Source organism: Bombus flavifrons, chromosome 5 (assembly GCF_040668555.2).
Source record: "Bombus flavifrons isolate JBK064 chromosome 5, iyBomFlav1_principal, whole genome shotgun sequence".
Lineage (NCBI taxonomy): Eukaryota > Metazoa > Arthropoda > Insecta > Hymenoptera > Apidae > Bombus > Bombus flavifrons.
In genome coordinates, this window is record NC_138446.1 from 1,969,058 (window position 1) to 1,989,448 (window position 20,391).

General features: G+C 39.2%; 1 protein-coding gene across 1 annotated transcript in view; it reads right to left on the minus strand.

Moving 5' to 3' along the window:
• Nucleotides 1–3,490, minus strand: part of Phlpp (PH domain leucine-rich repeat protein phosphatase) — a 94,740-nt gene extending 91,250 nt beyond the window's left edge. Inside the window, exon 1 of the mRNA XM_069112819.1 lies at nucleotides 2,935–3,490. The gene's annotated coding sequence lies outside the window, so the exon portion shown is untranslated. The remainder of the gene's footprint in view (nucleotides 1–2,934) is intronic.
• Nucleotides 3,491–20,391: the final 16,901 nt, after the last annotated feature.

Consider the following 20,391-nt stretch of genomic DNA (forward strand, 5'->3'; position numbering starts at 1 on the left):
ATGTATCTGTATTTCGGGCAATTGTGTGAAATGTAATTTTCCGAAGGTACGGTCGACGCTTTTAGTCACCGATATCACGAAGAAAATGAGAAAAATCGATCTAGTATAACCGATGCCGCTTTTGTTCGTGCAGTGAGGAAAATTTATAATTAATTACAAAAATATCGAAACTATGATTTTGCATCGCAGCATCACAGCGTAGCTTTCAACATTATAAAACACGTCTGATAAAATCGATACTGATTTGTTGTATTATATAGGTTATACGATATCAACGAGGAAAGTATGAAAGAAGAAAAATCTTGTGACGACAATTCTTAACGAAGAACCGAGGAATCGACATCAACGGGAACAAAGGAATCGTTGGGCGAAGCCAAGTTTCGCCGATTGGTCTCTGTTTAATTGGAAACGCGAAAGGTCTTCTTTTTTTGAGTTCACTCTGGCTCGTCCGCAAGCAATTTCTCTCGAGATACATCGACAAAAACGTATTCCATCGTTGTACGCTGTTCTACATTTACTGTATATTATGTGTGCTATGTAAAACATTCTGAAATGTCGTTAGCGCCATAATAAGGTAAGGATATCATGTTCATACTGGTAAAGTTTAAGATAGATTAAAAAATGTACGTATTTATTATAAAAATATACTTCATAGAAATCGTAGAAATATTTAAGTAGTCAGTTATTTATTATATTAATAAGCCTCGATATACAAATGTAGTAAGATAAACATCTGCAGCCTACTCATTACAGGACTAACGAAGCTCTAAAAAGTTTCGCATAACGCAAGTAATGTATTCACAAAACTTTCTTATGGTACATGTTCAAGTACTTTCATGAGTCACTGTATCTCAGCGTTAACGAGACACGGAGAAAAACGCCCCTAACCTAAGGGGAACGAGAAACAAACACAGTCTGCGGTTTTAAGAAGTTTCTTCTGTACGAAGAATAAGAGAATTCCTCTCGTTGCGTCTTTCTTTTCGCGGTTCAACTGAGCTACGGCGATTTGATAAATACTTAGAAGACAATGACACGAATTACCATTGTTCCCATGCCGGGAGAATGACTGTCTGTATTCGAGGAAACTTATTGCTCGAGCATAGTCAGTCATTAATTTCAATTGTTGGATGTGAAACGCTAATTTCATACCGTCTTCTCGTGGAAATACTTCCTCGGATGAAACGTCGACAATTGCTTCGCCTCCCGATAAGTTTCTTTCGTGTAAAGTTTAAAAAGTCAATGGAAATTCCCTTTTCGAAAAAATGGAATCTATTTAATGAACAAACTGAAGAAAAAAGCTGAATAGAAAAATATTCAAAATTTCAAATAAATTATATTCCTATTAGAATGTAAATTTAACAATTATATGCAATTATATTCTTCTAGTAAGGACAAATAAGTACAAGTAAACTGATATGATCGATAGATCCAACGTTAAATAAACCTTAATTTCATTTAGTGTTCTATCTCTAAAAATCTATCTCACCTTCAACGCACATTAGCGAGATAAATGATTGAATCTCTATTTCATCGAATTCTCGTATTTTTCATCGGTTTAACAGAGTCCATCAGAGAATCTTCTTATCTCAATCCCTTAATATCATTAAATTCGTTGATACGCAGGATTACTCTCGATTTAACAAACATGAAGGCTCGAGAGCGATAATTCTAGTTCCGTGTTTGCGCGTGTTTGAACAGCCACCGCAGTATCGCAGCTTCAAATATTATCGAACAAATATTTCCCATCGTATCGTTCTAATGCGTTGTAGAATTCATTATCGATTCATTGTCCTCGACTACATCGGCTGTGCATCGACGGATCTTCGAGATCAATTTTGTTTCGAACGAACTAACGAAGTAAAATATAGTCGATTTGCGATAATGAAACAACGGATATTTATGCAAATCCATATCGTCGTAGAGTTTTGCTTAGAAATTTTAACTGTGTTAATGAAATCGGAGGTGCTAATGGATTGGATACGCGAATGGAAGTGAAATTTGTTAAAAAATTGGAATTTTCTGCTAAAATGTAATATGTATCCATTGTGCATTTTTGATTGTTTGAAAATTGTAAATTTCTGAAGAAACGATGAAGAAACAACGTTTGTATTAGGGAGTATTTTTGTTTACTGATGCAATCATAATTCAGTATGCTTCTCTACGACACGTAGAGTACGAATTTTGCATTTGCTTTAATATGCAATTCAAGTCCTTTAATACGAGACATTCATGGAGAAATGTTCATGTGAAGTAATAATCATGTGCGTTAATAAACGAATGCCTTGAATTTTCATGCATTCATCACGAAAGTCAATACGTAATATTCATCTGATTCCTATTATTTCCATTCTTCGCGAATCAATTGAAAGCTTCGTCGATATCTCGATTGAAAGGAGGATGGGAATCACATCATCATCGAACAAAAGTAGATCAGTAAATTAAATTTTAATTATCCTCTCATTTTCTCTATAATTCTTGTCATAATTATAACACTCTCGTCATCAAATGAAAGTCACGAAAGGGAGCAAAATAATTGAACGCATTGCCTATTTAGATTGCACAAAATATACTTTCGAATACAAGTTAATTTTACGACATACAACATGTTAAACAATACAACATTTTAAATCGTTTGGTATTCTAAAGTAATATTTGAAACTCGTACTACGAAGTCTTGGTACAAAGTTTACATACGTAGTTTTCGTCCAACCGTCGTAAGCAAGGAAAGAAATTAAGAATTCCTTATGTCAACGTCGAACGATTCCGGGCATGTGGAAGTATCAACATGACGCATCCACGCACGCATGGAATACTAAATAACATGGAGCGCGATCGAGCTAACGAACGAAGCTAGCCTTCATACGAGACTAGGATTTCTTTCATACGTTCATTCAGAATGCAAAATACTTGACACAAATATCGATCAACACTTACATCGTCTGTACTAGCCGGCACACAAAGCAACTCCACCTGCTCGTGCTCTTCTGATAACAAAAGACACTCGAAACGCACTTCGTTCCACTTTCACAGTCAGCAAGGATGCAAGAAAAAATCTCACCGTTGATGTTCAATCTTTCATCATCGTCGATTCGTAAGTGTTTCAAAATCTCGTTAGAGGCAACAGATTACTATGTAGGGTGGTCGAGGTTTTTCTTGATGTTCAGGCTGTCGCATCAAGTGTCAACAGGACCTAATTACATAACAGCACTAGCAATTGCCTGAGTCGACGTCATCGATCGAACTTAATTACATACGTCACGATACCGATTATCGCACGCGTCACATAATTACTAATCAAACTAGTAACCTCCAGTAATCTCTACGCAAATACGTCCAAGTACCACTATGTTATAAAGGTGGTTATAAAAGGCAACATATAAAAGCTTGCTATCGTCACAAAATCAACCTATCATCAACCAGTCATTGGTCAAAATTCGAAACACTCATTAACGTAATACTTTCATAATATTTAACCGATTTCAAAAAGCACACGTCTAATTGCATCGAATTTCCTGTTCAAGGGTTCACTATCCTCACCAATTAAAATTCAAAACTTGCAATTATGAAAACATCACATATACATAATTTTATTGAAAGATTCACTATCGTCACAAAACCAATCCATATCCAACGTCACCAACCAAACTTCGGAACTCGCGATCTAAAACACTTTGGAACGCACGAGTCGCGACACGGGCGTACGTAGCGAACGATCGCGGCCACTGGCCAGCTTTCAGGATCGTCGTCGACATCATGAATATATCGCCCGGCCACCTGTCTGTCTCTTCTACCTGTTGACCACGTTGTACGATGTTCGTACAACGTCCACTGGTTGAACAAAGAAAGGGAAAGGGACAATGAAACACGGAAGAGGGGAGGCTAACGCGCTAGACGAGGACGAACGATGGATTAAGGGAGTAAGAGATGAAAAAAAAAGACTAATAGGAAGGGGGAATCTGAAAGTACGAAGAAGAGGTGCGTTGGACGAAGGAAAGAGAAATATAGGAAAGAGAGAGAGAGAGAGGGGGGGAGGGGGGAGGGGGGGGGAGTTTGGGAGAAGGAAAGAGTCTCGTCTCTTTTTCACGTGCTCATTTCACGTGGTTTACGAGAAAGAGGAGAAGGGAGACGATTCTTCCAGCTGTCGACCCTCGTTCTGGGGAACCATTGCAGAAGAATGATGCACTTCCGCCCCTTGATACACTTTTCTTTCCGTTCCAATGCCTCGAATTAATTTTGGCCCCGTTTCACCTGAACGATGTTCCTCGAATGTCGCGTCGATTCTGGTTCATCGACACCGGGGAATGCAGATTTTTATGCTCGCCTTTTTCAAGCATCGACGATCGAGTTTGATATGTCGATTATTTAACGTGGTTTGCTTTTGAGAGAAATGGAATGGAAGATGGAACTGTTGAAAAGTTTGTTTTTGACCTTTGGAGAGACACGTTTTTCTCGATGATCGTATTTTTTTCCTATGTTTACGTAATGTTGTATTTTGTACCAGTTACAGTTAGAGAGATTAGCCACGGAGACAGTTTTTACAGCGTTGTGTACCTTTGCGTATTACACATTATCGTTCTGCATATTTCTTCATTTCTTAATTTCGTATAAATGCATAAAAAGCCGCATTCTAGTTATTAAAAATCAATAACTTTGCTCAACCAACATCCACCCTTTAATAGTTGATTACTTAAAGATCACCTCATTTCCCGTTTCTACCATTGCCAATTCAAATGGAGGTTCTTCGAGGTAAGCTCTCCTGCTTTCGAGCACATCTTGGCACTCGACCAAATAAAATGACATCGATCCGGGGATTTCGTATTCGGAACATTCGTTCGTCTGCAATTTTTTCGTTCCACCGTCTAGAATAATGGAATGTAAACGAAGCAGTAATATTTCAGACATAATTACCACGCGTTAGATTATTAGAGTATTACTTCTTTCCCGTGTTTGTTCGTCATAGTCTGTAGTAATATCGCGTGAACAGAAACAGGCATTAGGAAGTCTGATGTTTCAGCCGATTATAGCAAAGTTTCGCGTGAAAATTAAATCGAAAGCGATCTTGATGGTCAGGCTACATTTTGCTTTACTTTCTCTTGCATACCTATTAATTGTACCATATAGAGATTTGTTCATCGCAATTATTTCAACGAAATGATAGGATTACGTGTACGTCATTTCTTAAGTTATGTACGTGAAACGTTTTCTAGGTTCAGTATGATATAATTCCCAGATTACTTCACATTTAATTAAGATTTGGTCGAGATTTGTTTGGAATTAATTAAGATGTGACTTTAAATGATGCGTTATTTTACTTTCAAAGCTTTTGTATCGATTTGGGTAACAGTCTAATATAAAATTTTGTTACATAATTCATATGAAGACTTCTATATAATTTTCAAATCTTTGAATTATTCTGTGTTTTATATCGGTTCGGTCTATCGAAACCATAAATGTTCTTTATTATCTAACAATTATTTACAGACCTCAAATTGCGGTGCAAACGAGAAATTTTCAAACCGCGAGGAGTCAAGACGCAATTAATTTTCTTTTATCTGAAAAAACCAACCACACGTATTCAGTATTACTTTCATGGTGGTTTAAAAAAAAATCGTGGAACGGTTCAAACCGCAAATTCCGCCGTCCAAGAATTATCCAGCAGCTCTTTGACCACCTTTCAAAGGTCGACAATACCCCTTCCTTCCATGCAAATTTACACCGCCACGCATGCACGACTTTTCCCACGCATCCTGTTCCCGGATTCAACGTGCGTGTCTTTATGCCAGGAAGCGGGCAAAGGTGTGCCCACACACGAAACCGTGTAGCGTCACCGAAAAACGTGGTTTCAATGTGCAAGGTCGTTCCGTCATCTGCGTTTTAATATCGTCTCGAGAATTCACATGGAGAACTTTACCCTCGTAATCGAGGCTCTAGATTTGCAGTGACAGTTGAGTTTGAGAATATTTAACTAAAATTCTTGGAACATTTAAAAGGTATAATTACGCGTCTCGTTTGGGAATGATGAATGATGAATGTTCTATAACATGTAATATATATACTTTTCATAAGTATCGGAACAGGAAATTACAGAAGGGGTTACCCGTGATGTCAAACACATAGGCGGGAGAAATCGGTCTTGAGCGAGCAATTCACCCTTAGCAGAGAATAGCTTCGCACAAAGCTCTTCGCCTTGTCCATAGAAGCTCGTGACACACGAAGGGAACCTTGTCGACACACAGGCACTCATTGACCAGCTAATACGAAACGTTTCGAAACTTGTTGCTCGAATAGCTGCAGAAGTAGGTGGGTCGCTGTTGGCTAGCACCGGACTATGAATGCAAAGCGAAAACGTAGTGGATACGTGACCCTGCCAGCTAGAGAGGGTCTTCGAAGCGGCCGTTGAATTTTGCTCGAGTTTCCTATCTTCGAATAGGACAAGTACATGGTCATAGTAGATAGGACAGCAAACGTACTGCTTTGGATTTAGGTTCGTTTCATCAAAGACAAACGAAGGTTCAATGGTGATGAAGGGATTAGTCGGAATTAAGTGACAAATTCGGTTGCTTGTATATTAGCGAAATGTTTTTAATCTTTTGGTTCAAGATATCATGTAATTGCTATATTATTCGCGTGGATTATAAATGATATATGAGAAATAAACGTTTAATTGTACTAACTTTACTAGATCGATAAATATGTACATACATCTCGTTCCAAACAACAAAAATCATCCCCCATCTCTTTCCAAGCCCTGCACCCGAAAGCGAAAACGGAAACGCAAGTGGAAAAGATAAAGTTGCGCGAAGAATTGGGTGAAAATTCGTGGGTTGACGGGGGGTGAGTGAACAAATTACTACGAAAAGAGGAGCGAGGACGGAAGTGACACGATAGTTGTCAGAGGCATTGTCCCGGGCTTGGCGGATGCAGTCAAACGTCGGGGCCAGGGCATTTAGGCTCATCCGCTTTAATTGGCTTCGCTTGTAATTACGGCAGAAGAGGCAAGGCGGAGGCTGGTAAAGGGGTGACGGCCGAGACAATAAGAAAAGGGGAAGGGCGCGAGGTCGCGGCTTGGAATACCCCGAATACGGCACGTTGACGTGGATTGCGGCCTGAAGAGATCGTGGAAATGGGTTAGGGGGATACGGCTATTGTCGGAGGTCCTTCCAGCCGATAGAAGTTCGCCCGGATGAAACAAAAGGTAGCCCGTGTTTCTTTTTCTCCTTTGTCTTTATCATTTCTTTGGTTTCTTGCGCTTTGTTACTTTCTCCTATTCCTTTTTCGCTCATTCGATTGTATAGATAGACGAGCTTTTGGTCGATGTGTACGAAGGAAAATTTATGGATGTATCAAGAATATACGTTCCCATCGTATTTTATTCCTCCTGATGAATAATATAAATCCTGTTTCCTAGAAACTCGTGGATATCAAAACTATCATGAAATTAAACCAGAGTTAAATAGTAAAATCGATACTGAAATAACGTTTAACAAAATGGAAGAAACCAGTTGGGGAGCTAGAACGACCTAAATGAGAAGGAATTTGAAACAAAATTGAATCATTGGCATTTTGTACCGTGTTAATATCGTGTGAACGCTTTAAACGCTATGGTGGCATAACGCTGTAGTACACAACGACACGCTATGGTGCAGAACACGCGCATCGCACGCTTTGCGATTTTCTTATTTAATGAAGCGTATCATGGGCCATTTAGAACGTAGTTTTGTCTACGTGTACGTTTGCCATTTTACGTTGAACGAGTGTGATAATACATACATATAACGCGCGTTGCAACGTGCCACGTGGACAAATTAAAGCCACGTAAATATATTCATACAAAACCGTCACCAATTTTGGGCTTGAAACGAACTAGTGTCTCCTTGTCAGTTATTTCGATTAATTTAATTACAGTAATTATGATGGTTGTTCACATTGCAACTACAAAAAAGCAAATGTAAATGTAAACTTAGTTTATGTAGCTTCATTTAGAGAGAAAAATACTAGTAACTGTAGACATAATTTGAATTTTTAAAACAGGTACGCTATCTCTTTCCAAGGTATCCTATTAATACAATGCAACAATATTTTATAATAGCGGTACAGAAAGAAGTAAAAGTTGCCAGGTGTTGTTTAATTACATTTTCTTCTCAGCTTTAGATCAAATGTCTAGAAGAAGAAAAAAATACCCTCAATTTAGATTCTAGCTTTTATCAAAACTTTGTGAATCATAAATTACAGAGTTTACAGCACCATAGTTCACGGCAATTTTCGCAGTTACGACTCTAATACAGAAACTTGGAAGACTTAAATATTGCCTCTAATGTTTCGTACATTTGTTCTTTCAAATCCTGCTACTTAATTTATCATTTGTGTTTAAGTTAATCCATTTTATGCGCCGAGTTTAATAAACTCGAGCGTTTCAAACAATAGTCTTCATCATCTGGAAGATCTTCCCTATTCAGAGTTGAGAACTCGCTTCCAAACATCCTAACAACCAAATTACGTCCCCTCCGCCATTAACCGTCTAAAGACATTTGTACCAACTGTAGCTAACTCTTCCGCTCAAATTAAATAGCACCGTGTCTCATATTAGTTACCATTTGCATAGTTTGCAATTTGCATCTTTCAATGTACCCTACTCGTTGTCCGTGGGAATTTTGAGAATGGAAATTTCGTGTAAACCCCGTTGCGCAGTCGTAATGTTGTGACATTATGTTCAAAAAATTGCGGACAAGAATTGTATTGTAAGAGCTATATTGAGAGAATATGGGAAAAATACCTATTTTTATTATTTATACGATGCGCCACCTTTCACACTCCCCTTATTTGTTTTCTGAATTTAAAATAAATAAAGCTCGTCGTGCTTAGGATGCTAGAAAAAAGATGACACACAGTCATGGAAAATATAATGATTAATTATTGACTGGTATTGCAGTTGATTATTCTCAATTTTTATGGAACCGAACAACTAGCGTCAACCGTTTGCCCGGTTGTTCTAAATATTTTCGGAATATTCCAGTGATGATCGTTTCCAATTTTCATAGGCGCGAATAACATGGCCCAAGCCTCCTTCGTTACAACATAATCCAGCTGGACGTCGCCTAATCGTCTTGTTGCTGGTATTTATCGTCGAACGAGCTCGACCTTCTTTCGGGCTGTGCCTCGTAATCCGGAATGGGGTTCACGGGAGGATACCTAATCGATCGTGGCACTCAACAATGGCTTCCGGATCTCGCAATTTCACGGGTTTGCCGATTTACCTGTTACCACCGTGAAATATCGGAAAACTTCCGGGGAAGATTACCGACGCTGACAATTTATTGGACCGACCTTTTTCGAGACACTGATCGTTTTACCCTGTGATCGACTAATCGGGACTGTTTTCCATCGATATCGAACACGTGCATGTCGCGCCGATCCGCTCGATAAGCTTCACCAGTGATGGACTTGCAGCTTTCATTGCCTGTTCCAGATGAATCCGAGACGAGCCTCTGTTATCGGCTAAATGAATTCTGTCCACGTTGATATGAACTATCGCTCGCAAATATTTGTCCACTTACACAAGGTACAATACTATTTATAGGGGTGTGGCAAGATAGGTGACGCGACTAAGAAGGGGATGATTTTATACGTGACAATAAACCGAGAATAGAGTATAACATTTTTTGCTATCCTACCAATTTTCTGTTGTACGTGTATACTAACTTTATCGCAGAGTTAACATTAAACCATAATTAATAATTTCACCATAAAGTCGCTGAAATATGTAGAATTGTAACTACCTCGAGTAGGATGTTTTGTTTAAGCTTCGTTAAGAAACTTATAATAAGATTCGCGTACATTTACAAGCACACAGTTGTAGAACAAGTTGTTGACGAGAGCGTAAATGTTTTAATCCAGATTTACACCCGTGAAGTATATAAATCATTTCCCAGAGGCAATCTATTTCCATAGATTTTCGTTGCATAATTTCATGTTTCAAATATTAGTTATTCCATTAGATTATTTAAAAAAGAAACGAATACACATATCGATGCCAATTTTCATATCCTGCTCCAAACGCAGTCACAACAGAATATTATATATTTACGTTATAGTCTTTATTGAAACAGTTAAAGTCTGTTCGTTATACCTTGCTATCGACTAACGAAAGATAAAAATCAGAAATCCTTTTATTTCTCGACAATCCTGCGTCCCTTCAAATATTCGTATTTAAAAGTTAGCACGAAACTTTCCTCGTTGCCGACCAAATATCCTATTTATAAAATATCTATAAATCTGACAGTATTTAGGGTTTATCGCGAGGATCTTCGTTCGAGCGTCAGGTTCAACCTCTTTGTGACACAGACAGGTCAGACTTTCTGGAAACATTAAGTTGCTGATCTCCACTTTATCATCGTGGATTGACGAAGGCGCTGATTTATCGTCGAACATTTACCTTCTCCCCTCTTTAGATTCGTTTTATTCGTTCGTTTATCTGTTTTACAACGAGGCTTCCGCGTCTGTTACTCTTTAATTAAACTTCGTCCACCAAACATATTTTTTCGTATTTTCTTTGCCAATCGGGCTCTTTAATTAAACTCGAAATCGACTTTCATTAAGTTAACGCTGTTTATCCGTGATTACGTAACGGCCAATGTATTTGCTGCGATCTCGTTTCCTTTCGTGTCTACAAAAGTACTTCTTTTTCGCTCTTTACTTATTTCCCGTTTATATGTCTCCCGCGAAACGAGACGCGAAAGGCAAAGGCAGAAAAGGAATCTTCTTAAGAATTCGATCTGCTATAGTTATATAGATTGATGGTACTCGGTTTGTTGCTTGAAATTATAATACTTCTGGTTCCACGATCAGTTTGTGGAAATATTAGGTTATATATATATATGATATATACAGGGTGGTTGGTAACTGGTGGTACAAGCGGAAAGGGGGTGATTCTACGCGAAAAAAGAAGTCGAAAATATAGAATAAAAATTTTTTTTTTTAATTTTTTTAAAAATCTACAGTGAGATCTGTTATAACGAGACGTGATAAAGTGCACGCGTACTGAGCGTAAATTCAAAGTCGATTTTCTCGAAAACAAAGCCTCAAACGAAAAATTTTTATTCTATATTTTCGACTTCTTTTTTCGCGTAGAATCGCCCCCTTTCCACTTGTGCCACCAGTTACCAACCACCCTGTATATATGATTTCAAAGCAGATAGTAATTCTATAAGTGTCCAAATACAGTAGTAAACATAACAGTTGTTTATGGTAGATATCCAGATGCTCCCATGAATCATTGCATGTTTTTCCAAAATCCTGTCGTCAGTTCGAATTTCAAAAATCTCAACAGTCTCGATATTTTACCAACATTTTCAAAACAGAAACAACGTACTGAAACTTATTCGTACCACCATATATTCATGTTTTTTCGTCACGATCTTTCTCTCCATCGCCGTTGTTTATACATTGGGCAAAGAAAAACACGGGGTAATGGCGAGACGAACATGAAACACGGGACAAAATACGGTGAAGCGCGATTTCTAACGAAAACACCGTCAAACCCCATCTGCATGACGGTGTTATGAAACGTATGAGACTTTAACGAAAACAATTTCTTTGCGTCATCTGTATGCCAGAAAGAGTCCAGGAAAGTTTCAACCCTCCAGTCTGGCAAATAAAGATACATAAATATAGCACCGGCGATATAACCTCGGAAAGTAGATAAAAACTGTGGAAAAAAAGTGGGTTTCTGAATTTTCGAGAGGATCGAAACAGCGGATACGATACAGTTGCCTGTAAACGCTGTTTTCGTTTTGCTTTTCGCAGCCCGGATACTGAGAGAATCGGAACACGATATATCTATTATATAGGATCGATATTTGAGACCGATTCAGGATATTTTTTTCTTTTGTTTTTAAACGGTAGACTGCGAAGACCATTCTCGGGCGCTATTGGAACGTAATTACGTAGTTGGTGTTGCGTAGCTACCCCATAACTCTTTTATTTTTCTCTTTTTTTATCTGAACTTTAGTAACTTTACAATACGATTTTTAAAGGTTATATCGATTATACTGTAAAGATTCTCGCACTCTTCTTTAACCCAATATTCTACTTTTTGATTAGAATACATATTTCGTATGAAAGACAGGAAACGTGACTTATCACGATTTAGTATATAATAATCTATGCTATTATATCGATCATGCCCTACTTCGTAATTTTAGATGTCTCCTTACAACTGCCGTGGGAACGACGATTCGAAATGAAAAAAAAAGACAAAGAGACGAAGAAGATAAAGGAATTGGTCGAACTCGAGGACGGCAGAAGCAACAATCTCGTCCATAAATTTTCCTTTTCCGCATCACCGTTTCGCTATCTTCCTTTTCTGGCTGTCATAACCCGAACCACGCCTCTCTTCCGTTTCACTTGTCCCTTTCTTCCTTTCTTCTTTTCTTCATTCCAGTCTACCAAAAACGGGCTCTCTTACATCTTTTTCTTTTCGTTGACGGCTTTTAATAAAATCGGTATTGTTAAGTGTTTCATTATAATGTGAAAAGAAACATCCGGCAGATCGTGAGAATTTCCGGCGAGATTCGTAAAAAATTCATCTCGCTGCAATCTCGATTATTCCGCACTTTTAATTCACGAATTCGTGGATATTTTTACATTCTTTTTTTCCGTGGTCAAATATTTTCCTTTTCCGGCGTATCTCGAATTCCATGAATTTCCATACATCTCTTGTCCGTGTTCCCTCTTTTAAATGGTACTTTACGCCTGCGATAACATTGAATATTGTTCGAGCTTTGTTGTTAGATGAATTTCACATCATACGATGCACGTGCCTGCACGTTCGCCAACGAGAATATCCATTTGAGTTGAACGTTGATTTCACGCGTGGTAAAATACATATTATTCCTTTTCTACAAAATGCTATTTCAATCAGAGTAACCTTCAAGAATAAACTGGTTACGTTTATCCCCTATAGTCGTCATCAAAGATTCCATTTCTCTACTACCAAATTTATTAATGTCATGCATAACGTCATGCCACTTATAACATCCTACTAGCAATATTAAAGATCAATTACGCAAGATTCAGAGTAGGGCGAAATGTTAGGAAGATCACTCTGCCAAAAAGAAAATCTCTATCAAGAAGAAAATCTGCATAAGCCTTAAGCAATTCAACGTGCTACAGAATGGAGAAGTTACAGTAGGAAAAAAGGTATTATACTAATCGGTTGGAGAGGTTGTTCCAACGATCGGGCATCGATCGCTGGTTTCTTGGCGCGAGTCGTCACGTACGGCAGCGAAGACACGCAATAACACCTGTCGCCTGTCCCGCGACGCGACGTCGAGTTCAAGTATACAACACCGAGCCAATTCCTTTTCACTCTCGACATCAGTGCAAACCAGTTTAAGGATTCCATTCGACGTCCCGGGCTATTGCTTTTCGTAGTCTGTCACCGGTTACGCGCAGTGCATAGTAAGCTGTATTGGTTAAGAATACCTGAGCGAACGAGCACCGCCTGAAAGAGACGTCAAGCGTCTGGAATTGAAAGGCGAGAAATGTTCGACGGCAATCTGACGCCATGCAACGATTAACCGTAGAGCAGGGAACGAGATGAACCTGCCTAAAATGGAGAGTTTTGGATACTTTTAGGGGTTTCGGTGATTTATACTTGAACAAGCTGCTTGAGTGGTTCTTGCTAGACTAAAAGGGTAGAAGTGCGTTGTTAGCGGCTTTATTAGGGGAGTAGCTACGGAAATGTTTGTTTTCTGGGTTGAATTGCGACTTAGGGAAATTAAATAAGAAAATGAAGGTAGTGGATGTTTAACGAGATGCAGAGTTCTTTGAATCGCTTTACGCTCAATCGTGTTCTTTTTACTCTTAACGAATTTCTTAACGAATTTCTTAAGTTCGAGGAAGATGTGAAAAAATCATTGTTAATACGCATGATTTCCCATATTGTACGTTAAAAACTGTTTGTCTTATTGAAACAGAAATTCAATCAGGACATAAAAATTGAAGACCGAGACGGAATTAACTAAAAATATTTTCCAATTCGTTACATTGATTACGAAGTGTTTCAAATCTACCTAATTTCAATGAAAGTTCCCAGCCTCTTATTAAACATCCTGTCCCAATGTCTTCCTACTTTTAAATAGCCAGCTAGTAAAGCCAAGGGCACGACGAATCCGTTATCGAGGCATCCAAGAAGCACTCTTGGTGGCACAGTAATTCAATCTAGAACCTGGAATTAAGCCATCGGATCCATCCGATCCGTCGACATTCAACCTAGGAGGTCCTTTCCGAGAATTTTTCGAGGCCGTAAGCAGGCGCGCTGCCAAAATCCCTGCAATATCGCGCATTTCGTCGTTCGATTTCGTTGAAACTCGAAGGGGAGAGAGTGTATCGAACGTAGCAGGTTTGGAACGTGCTCCATGGCGCGCTAGATGCGGATTAAATTCGACTCGCCGCCGTGTAAACCAAGTAGGATCGGATTAGAACGACGTTATCAGACTAGCCATCGGATGCACAAGGAATTATAGGAGGGAGCTTTGGTAGGAGAACGAAGGGGAATTGATTTCTATCGCGACGGTCGAATGCTATCTTGCCGACAAATTACTCTGTCCGCAGAGATTGCTTCCACGGTGAAAGAAATGCTACTTATACGAAATTTTGAATCGTTGGTTCTTGCGAATGAAAGCTTCGAAGATATCGGGCGAGGAATAAGTAAGCGTTGCCTTCGAGAGGATTCAAAGGAAAGATTGTAGGTTATTGAGGGATTCGGTGAAAACATTGGTATAAGTGCATTTGTTTTCAGAGAGAAAATATACTATATAAGGTATATGAGATTTGTATTTATCTAGAGCATTTTGTTATGAATTTCTAAGCATACGTAGCAATGTATAGTAACGTTAATATCTAAAAAAATGAAACATACGTAGATTTTTTCTATCAGAATTTAACGTTACTTTTAATATTTTCAAATCGAAGATTTTGTTACTTGTTCCGCATTTCTTCTAAATTCCTCGATTAGCCGATAATGGGATGTGTGGATTTTATTAAACATTTTCGATACTGGGAAACCGTAACAACTTTAACGACATTTACCTTGTGTATCTTAAAATATAACATAGTTATTTAGATGCAATTATTTCATTAAAAACGTACGTCAACTTGTCGACCATGTGGCTAAATTCATAGAAATACGTAAAATGCAACAACGTCCATGCCGATTACTCGACATACGTCATAGCATTCGTCGAAACGACAAGCGTAGAATTTCACGCACGTTTCGTTACTAGGATACACATGCTGGTTTCGTGTAAAACATGGTAATTAACTGAAATTGCCAGAGAAATAATTTACTCTACTTTTATCGAAATTTTGCAAGAATGAAAATATATAATTGGATGAACGACTATAAAAACGTAAAAGGGGTTAAGTGTGCTAATGTTCAAGAAAAAAAAACATACCTCGTACGACTATTCGCAGATATCACAATGTTACGCTGTGACAAGTATTGGAACGTCCATCACTACATCTATTATTCCACCACTGATATACTCTTAGTCTTCTGTCAACTTGTTCCACTTCTCATAGTATATCCTGGACAAAGTAGAAACATCCAGCGTACGAGACACGTGCTCCGTAAGTCCGTTGGAACGACGTCTGTACGTCGAAAACGATCGGTCGGGAAACCTAAGAAACTGTTCGACGAGATCGTACTTGGCGCGTGTGAATCGAAATCGAAAACGGTGGAGCCCGAAGTATCTCGCAATAACTCAACGTCAACCGACATGGCAAGCTGCTTTTGCTCTACCGGGCTTTTGCCACGATACATTCGTGTAACTGCATATGTATATACGCGCGGGCGATAAATAAACGGTCGAAAGGTTCGCGCAGCGGCCCGCTCTGATATTCCCGCTTTCGCGAGAAATAAAACGATTTCACGCATCGACGTGGAATTTTTCGCCTGGTCGGGAATCCTGGTCGACCGCGCCATATGGGAAATCAGTTAGGTATCGCCGGTCGGTCGTTCTAACTGCACGCACCGGTTACGCTCACGGTGATCGCCTTGACAGAGAAACCAGCCATGCTTGCTTCCTATCTCGCGATACGTACACCCTCGTTCATAAGTATTACCGCACCTGCTGGCCTCGTACAGATATAACGATTCAGTTAGATTGCCGAGGGAATAGGGAATAACAATCCAGAATACTTGTACAGAGCAAAAAGTAGCGGAGATTATTCGAAGCGTTCTTTGGTACATTTCCGACCGAATCGCTTTTTTTTATCGTTGAAAGATTGTTCAAGTTTGATGAAAATTAATATTCATGTGTTATCGATATGTGGATTCTTATTGGCAATCTAGTTTTGATACGATGGTCGTGATGGAACAATGATCGTAAATAATAGAATCATTGCACGTTCTTTCGCCCATAATTTTGTGAATAAATTACGCCCTATCGAAAACAAACAAACTCTGCTTTCGAATAATAATGTATATGTATATCGCGTGATCTTCTGGTATTACTTCACGCATTAAAAAGAGGGTAATTGAGAGAGAAAGAAAGATGGCGATATACGGAGAAAGCTGGAGTAGTTTCCCACGTGTATATGCCAAAAAGAAGCGCCATAAGGCAGCCAGACGATCTCTATTTTTACGCACCACTGACGCGAATTGTCGTCGAACTGAATTAAAATTCCTCCCACGATACTAGTTGTTGCGCCGGAGGCGAAGGGCGGTGAAAAAAGTTTCGGAAAATGTGGGGCATGATTTTGTGCAGAGAGGAGATCGAATGGTGGGAAAAGGAGAGGTTGCTACGTTTTGTTTTTCGTTGGGTTGTAGTATCGTGCTATTGTGTTAGGGAGTAAAGGTCTAACCAGACTGTTAGACTAGAAGACTATAACCTTTGTGCTGAGAAAGTATTTCAACGTCTCCTTTCACCAGCTCGATAAGTATAAATCGAATTACAATAAACAACACTTCTCCCAACAAAGGAACAAGATCGCCTATATATGAAACTTTTCGTTCAGAAGAAGATAGCATTAATGCAATCACGATCGCCGTTAGATCTTCATTGTAAAATCTTGAAAAAATTGGAGCAACACGAATACCTTGGGTGTACTGCGGAAGCTTCGTGAATTCGACCGCGAAGAAAAATGAAACTCGAGGAAAATAAGGCTGAGAGAAAAACCTAATGAAGTTACCGCGGCTATGAGAGGCGCCAACGGGGAAATAGGAGAGGGAAAGGAAATTACATTGAGGAATTACTTCAACAGATTTCCTGTCAAGCTTCTACTCCACGTTACTCTCGTTGCATCATTCTCTCAGATATGCACTCCGTTTCTTCGTTTTCCTCTTTTCTCTTTTCGACCTCGGAAAGGATGAAACGTCGAACCGTTAGTTACGTAACCCCACGAGCAACTTTTTCACGAACCAAAGGAATTCAGATCTTCCTGATATAAAGAGGCTAAATAGAGAAATATTCGGACGCAGAGCTATTACAGTAAAACAAAACTGACAACGAAACAAATTATGATAAACGCCCCCATTATCAACAATTCATGGCCCCCACGCGATAGCTCTTTCCTCGCCCTTCAACGTTCTCGTGTTATAGTACCATAAAACTTAATCGCGTCGGCCACGAAAATGGTTTGATAAACAAAACACGGGGCTAGCAGATTTAACGAAAAGCTTAGATCGTAAATCCATCGCGTCAGTAAGAATCGATAAGGCTACGATGCGTCTGATCTCGTATTTGTATTCGAGTTCCGTGTTGAAAGAAACGAAGGGACGAGTTCGGTTGCCAATCAAGACATCGTTAGAAATTAATTGGAATGGAGCGTGGCACGCGTTTAATGGTTGTTTTTCAGCAGAATGCTTTAATTTTGTGCGGTTTCCAGCTGAAAATCTGGCTTGTTTGAGCGTCGCGATTACGACCATTATCGCTAACAAATGCACGCTGGAATTGAAATCAATGGGTCGATCGTTGCGTTCTCCGTTTCCTTCGTTTCAGTTGCAAAATATTCGACAAGAAAAGAATTAGAAAAAAAGAAAAGATGAAGCGAATAATGGGAAAAGAGAAAAAAAGAAGTGGCGAAAAACGAAGAGTCGTCGCATGATTTCGCTTAATGCTTTCGAGGAAGCATGAGCAATTGGAATGTCCGTTCTACCGCGACTTCTCTTTTATAGCGTAAATACGAGCAAAGTAGCCGAGTATTTCCAATATTGATTAGTGGAGAGTATATAGAGGCTGACACCACGTTTCCATGACGCTCTCGTTGAACATCTCCGCGAATGAGTGTCCGGTATTTACACGCCGCGTCGTGCGGAATAAAGCCACGCGTTTGAGTATCTCTCCCTTTATAGCGGCGAAATGTACGCTAACACCTCTCGTAGCCTACAAAGCATATCTTACCAAGCAACATGGTTGGACGTTAAATATTCATTTAAATGGCTGCTGGCCATCGGCCAGTCGATGACGGGCTTGGCGTTCACCAAGGGAAATAAATTACGAGAAGGTGAGAAGATTTTCATTTGATGTCAAAGAAACGAGTAATAATTAGTCTTTATCAAGATGTTCTACATCAATATTGTTTGTATTATCGCGGTTGTTTACGATAATTGTTCAGTGAAACTATGTCTTACGCAGGTATATCTTTTCTTTGGAAGCTGGCGAAGAAGTTGTTACTTCTTAATTGTTAACTTTGTAATGTGTAAAATTGGCACAAAGGCTTTCTTTAGGGTTCTCTACGATCTTTTACAGATCTCATCCCTATTACCAAGCTTGTTGTACTATCGAAACCAAAACAAACAAAACTGAACGAAACTAAAATTCACGATGCGAGCAACTCGAGTAAAGACAAATTAGAAGGCCAAAAAGAAAAACGACCAAGTAGATTGGCTGGTGGTGTTCCACTAGATGTTCCACGACCGAGGTAAGCGATTAAGCGTGCATCATGATGGAGCATGCCGGCGCCGAGATAGATACGCTCCTGCACGTATTGCAATTTGTATGGAAATATGAGCGAGCCTCGAGTTTCGTAGACGGCAGCCGCATTCGGATCCACTCGCGGCACAGGAGTGCATTTCCTGTATCGTATCGCGGTTCCCTCGTTATCATGCGGAGACGAGCTCGTTCCTCTCTCTGATTCTGCACTCGCATCGGGTCGGTGCAGGGATATACCAGCGATGACGAATGCCTTCCCGTTACCCAGGACCTCTATTCTTGATGCAAATGGGCCTTTTCACGCGGGACCACGTCGATACCTAATGTATTTACCCTACCGCACCGTAGGTACACGCGGGGAAGCATTCTATCGCCGTTTGGCCTCCTCTTGCGACCTCTGTTTCCGTTGTTGTTGGTGGAAAACGCGTAAATAGACGAGGGTTTATGGTTTGGTCTCGTGGAAGTCGGGATGATTGCGTTTTAGTGTACGGTGATGTTTGAGAATCAATGAAATGCGCCCTTGTATTTCAATGGAAATTAGGGTAATGGATGTTGCGTATCGTTAGTTTGATAGATGAGTGACACGTATAAAAAATTGTTCGTTTTGAGAAAATTCGATAGGATAAGAGAATCATGATTATTGCATAAAATTGTACCCATAGTTGTAAATCAATAAAATTTCTCGCAAAGTGAACGATTTAAAATAACGGAGACGTTTAGGGTGACCTAATATGTGTCGTCGTAAGGCAAAATTGTCCTTTGATCATGACTCGATCATGACGATCTAATTTCTGAACCAACGTTATAGGGTTTCCGACATGCTACCTCGTTAACTGTAAAGAGCCCATTAATATCGATCTCATCGGTCCCTTTATGGGAAATCCTATTTATGATACGCGCAACAAATATACAATAAAAGCTCCAATTACCTTCAGTATTTCCAATAGACACGATAAACATCTTTAAAATGAAGCGTAACGTTAAAGCTTATTCTTCACTTTATCTTCGGTTTAATGACAAGACTACAGCGAACTGATTGATCATAATATCGAATCGAATACGCCAGAACTTTCGCGGAAGCTTCAAGACAGCTGATTATGCTTCTCAACGCAAAGAAACTCATTAAGGGTTCAAAAACACTCTGAATAATAATTACTTTCAAACTTCCATCAAGAAAAAGATAGAATGAAAAAGGCGAGAATATCAGTTAATGAAACATTAAAGTTTAAAAGGAAAAAGAAACGTTGTTGATAAATCGCGAATGTTCAATGCTTATGAGAAATTTAAACGCGCAAAAATATAAATTTACATAAATCTGGAATGTAGTTATCGAGACCTCGACCCTTGAAACGCATTCTATCGAAAAAACGACGTAATAAAATCGCGTCTATCAAATGAATAGCTCGGAATAGAGTCGCTTGACTTTTGCAGTTGACCGATATTCCGACTGATATTT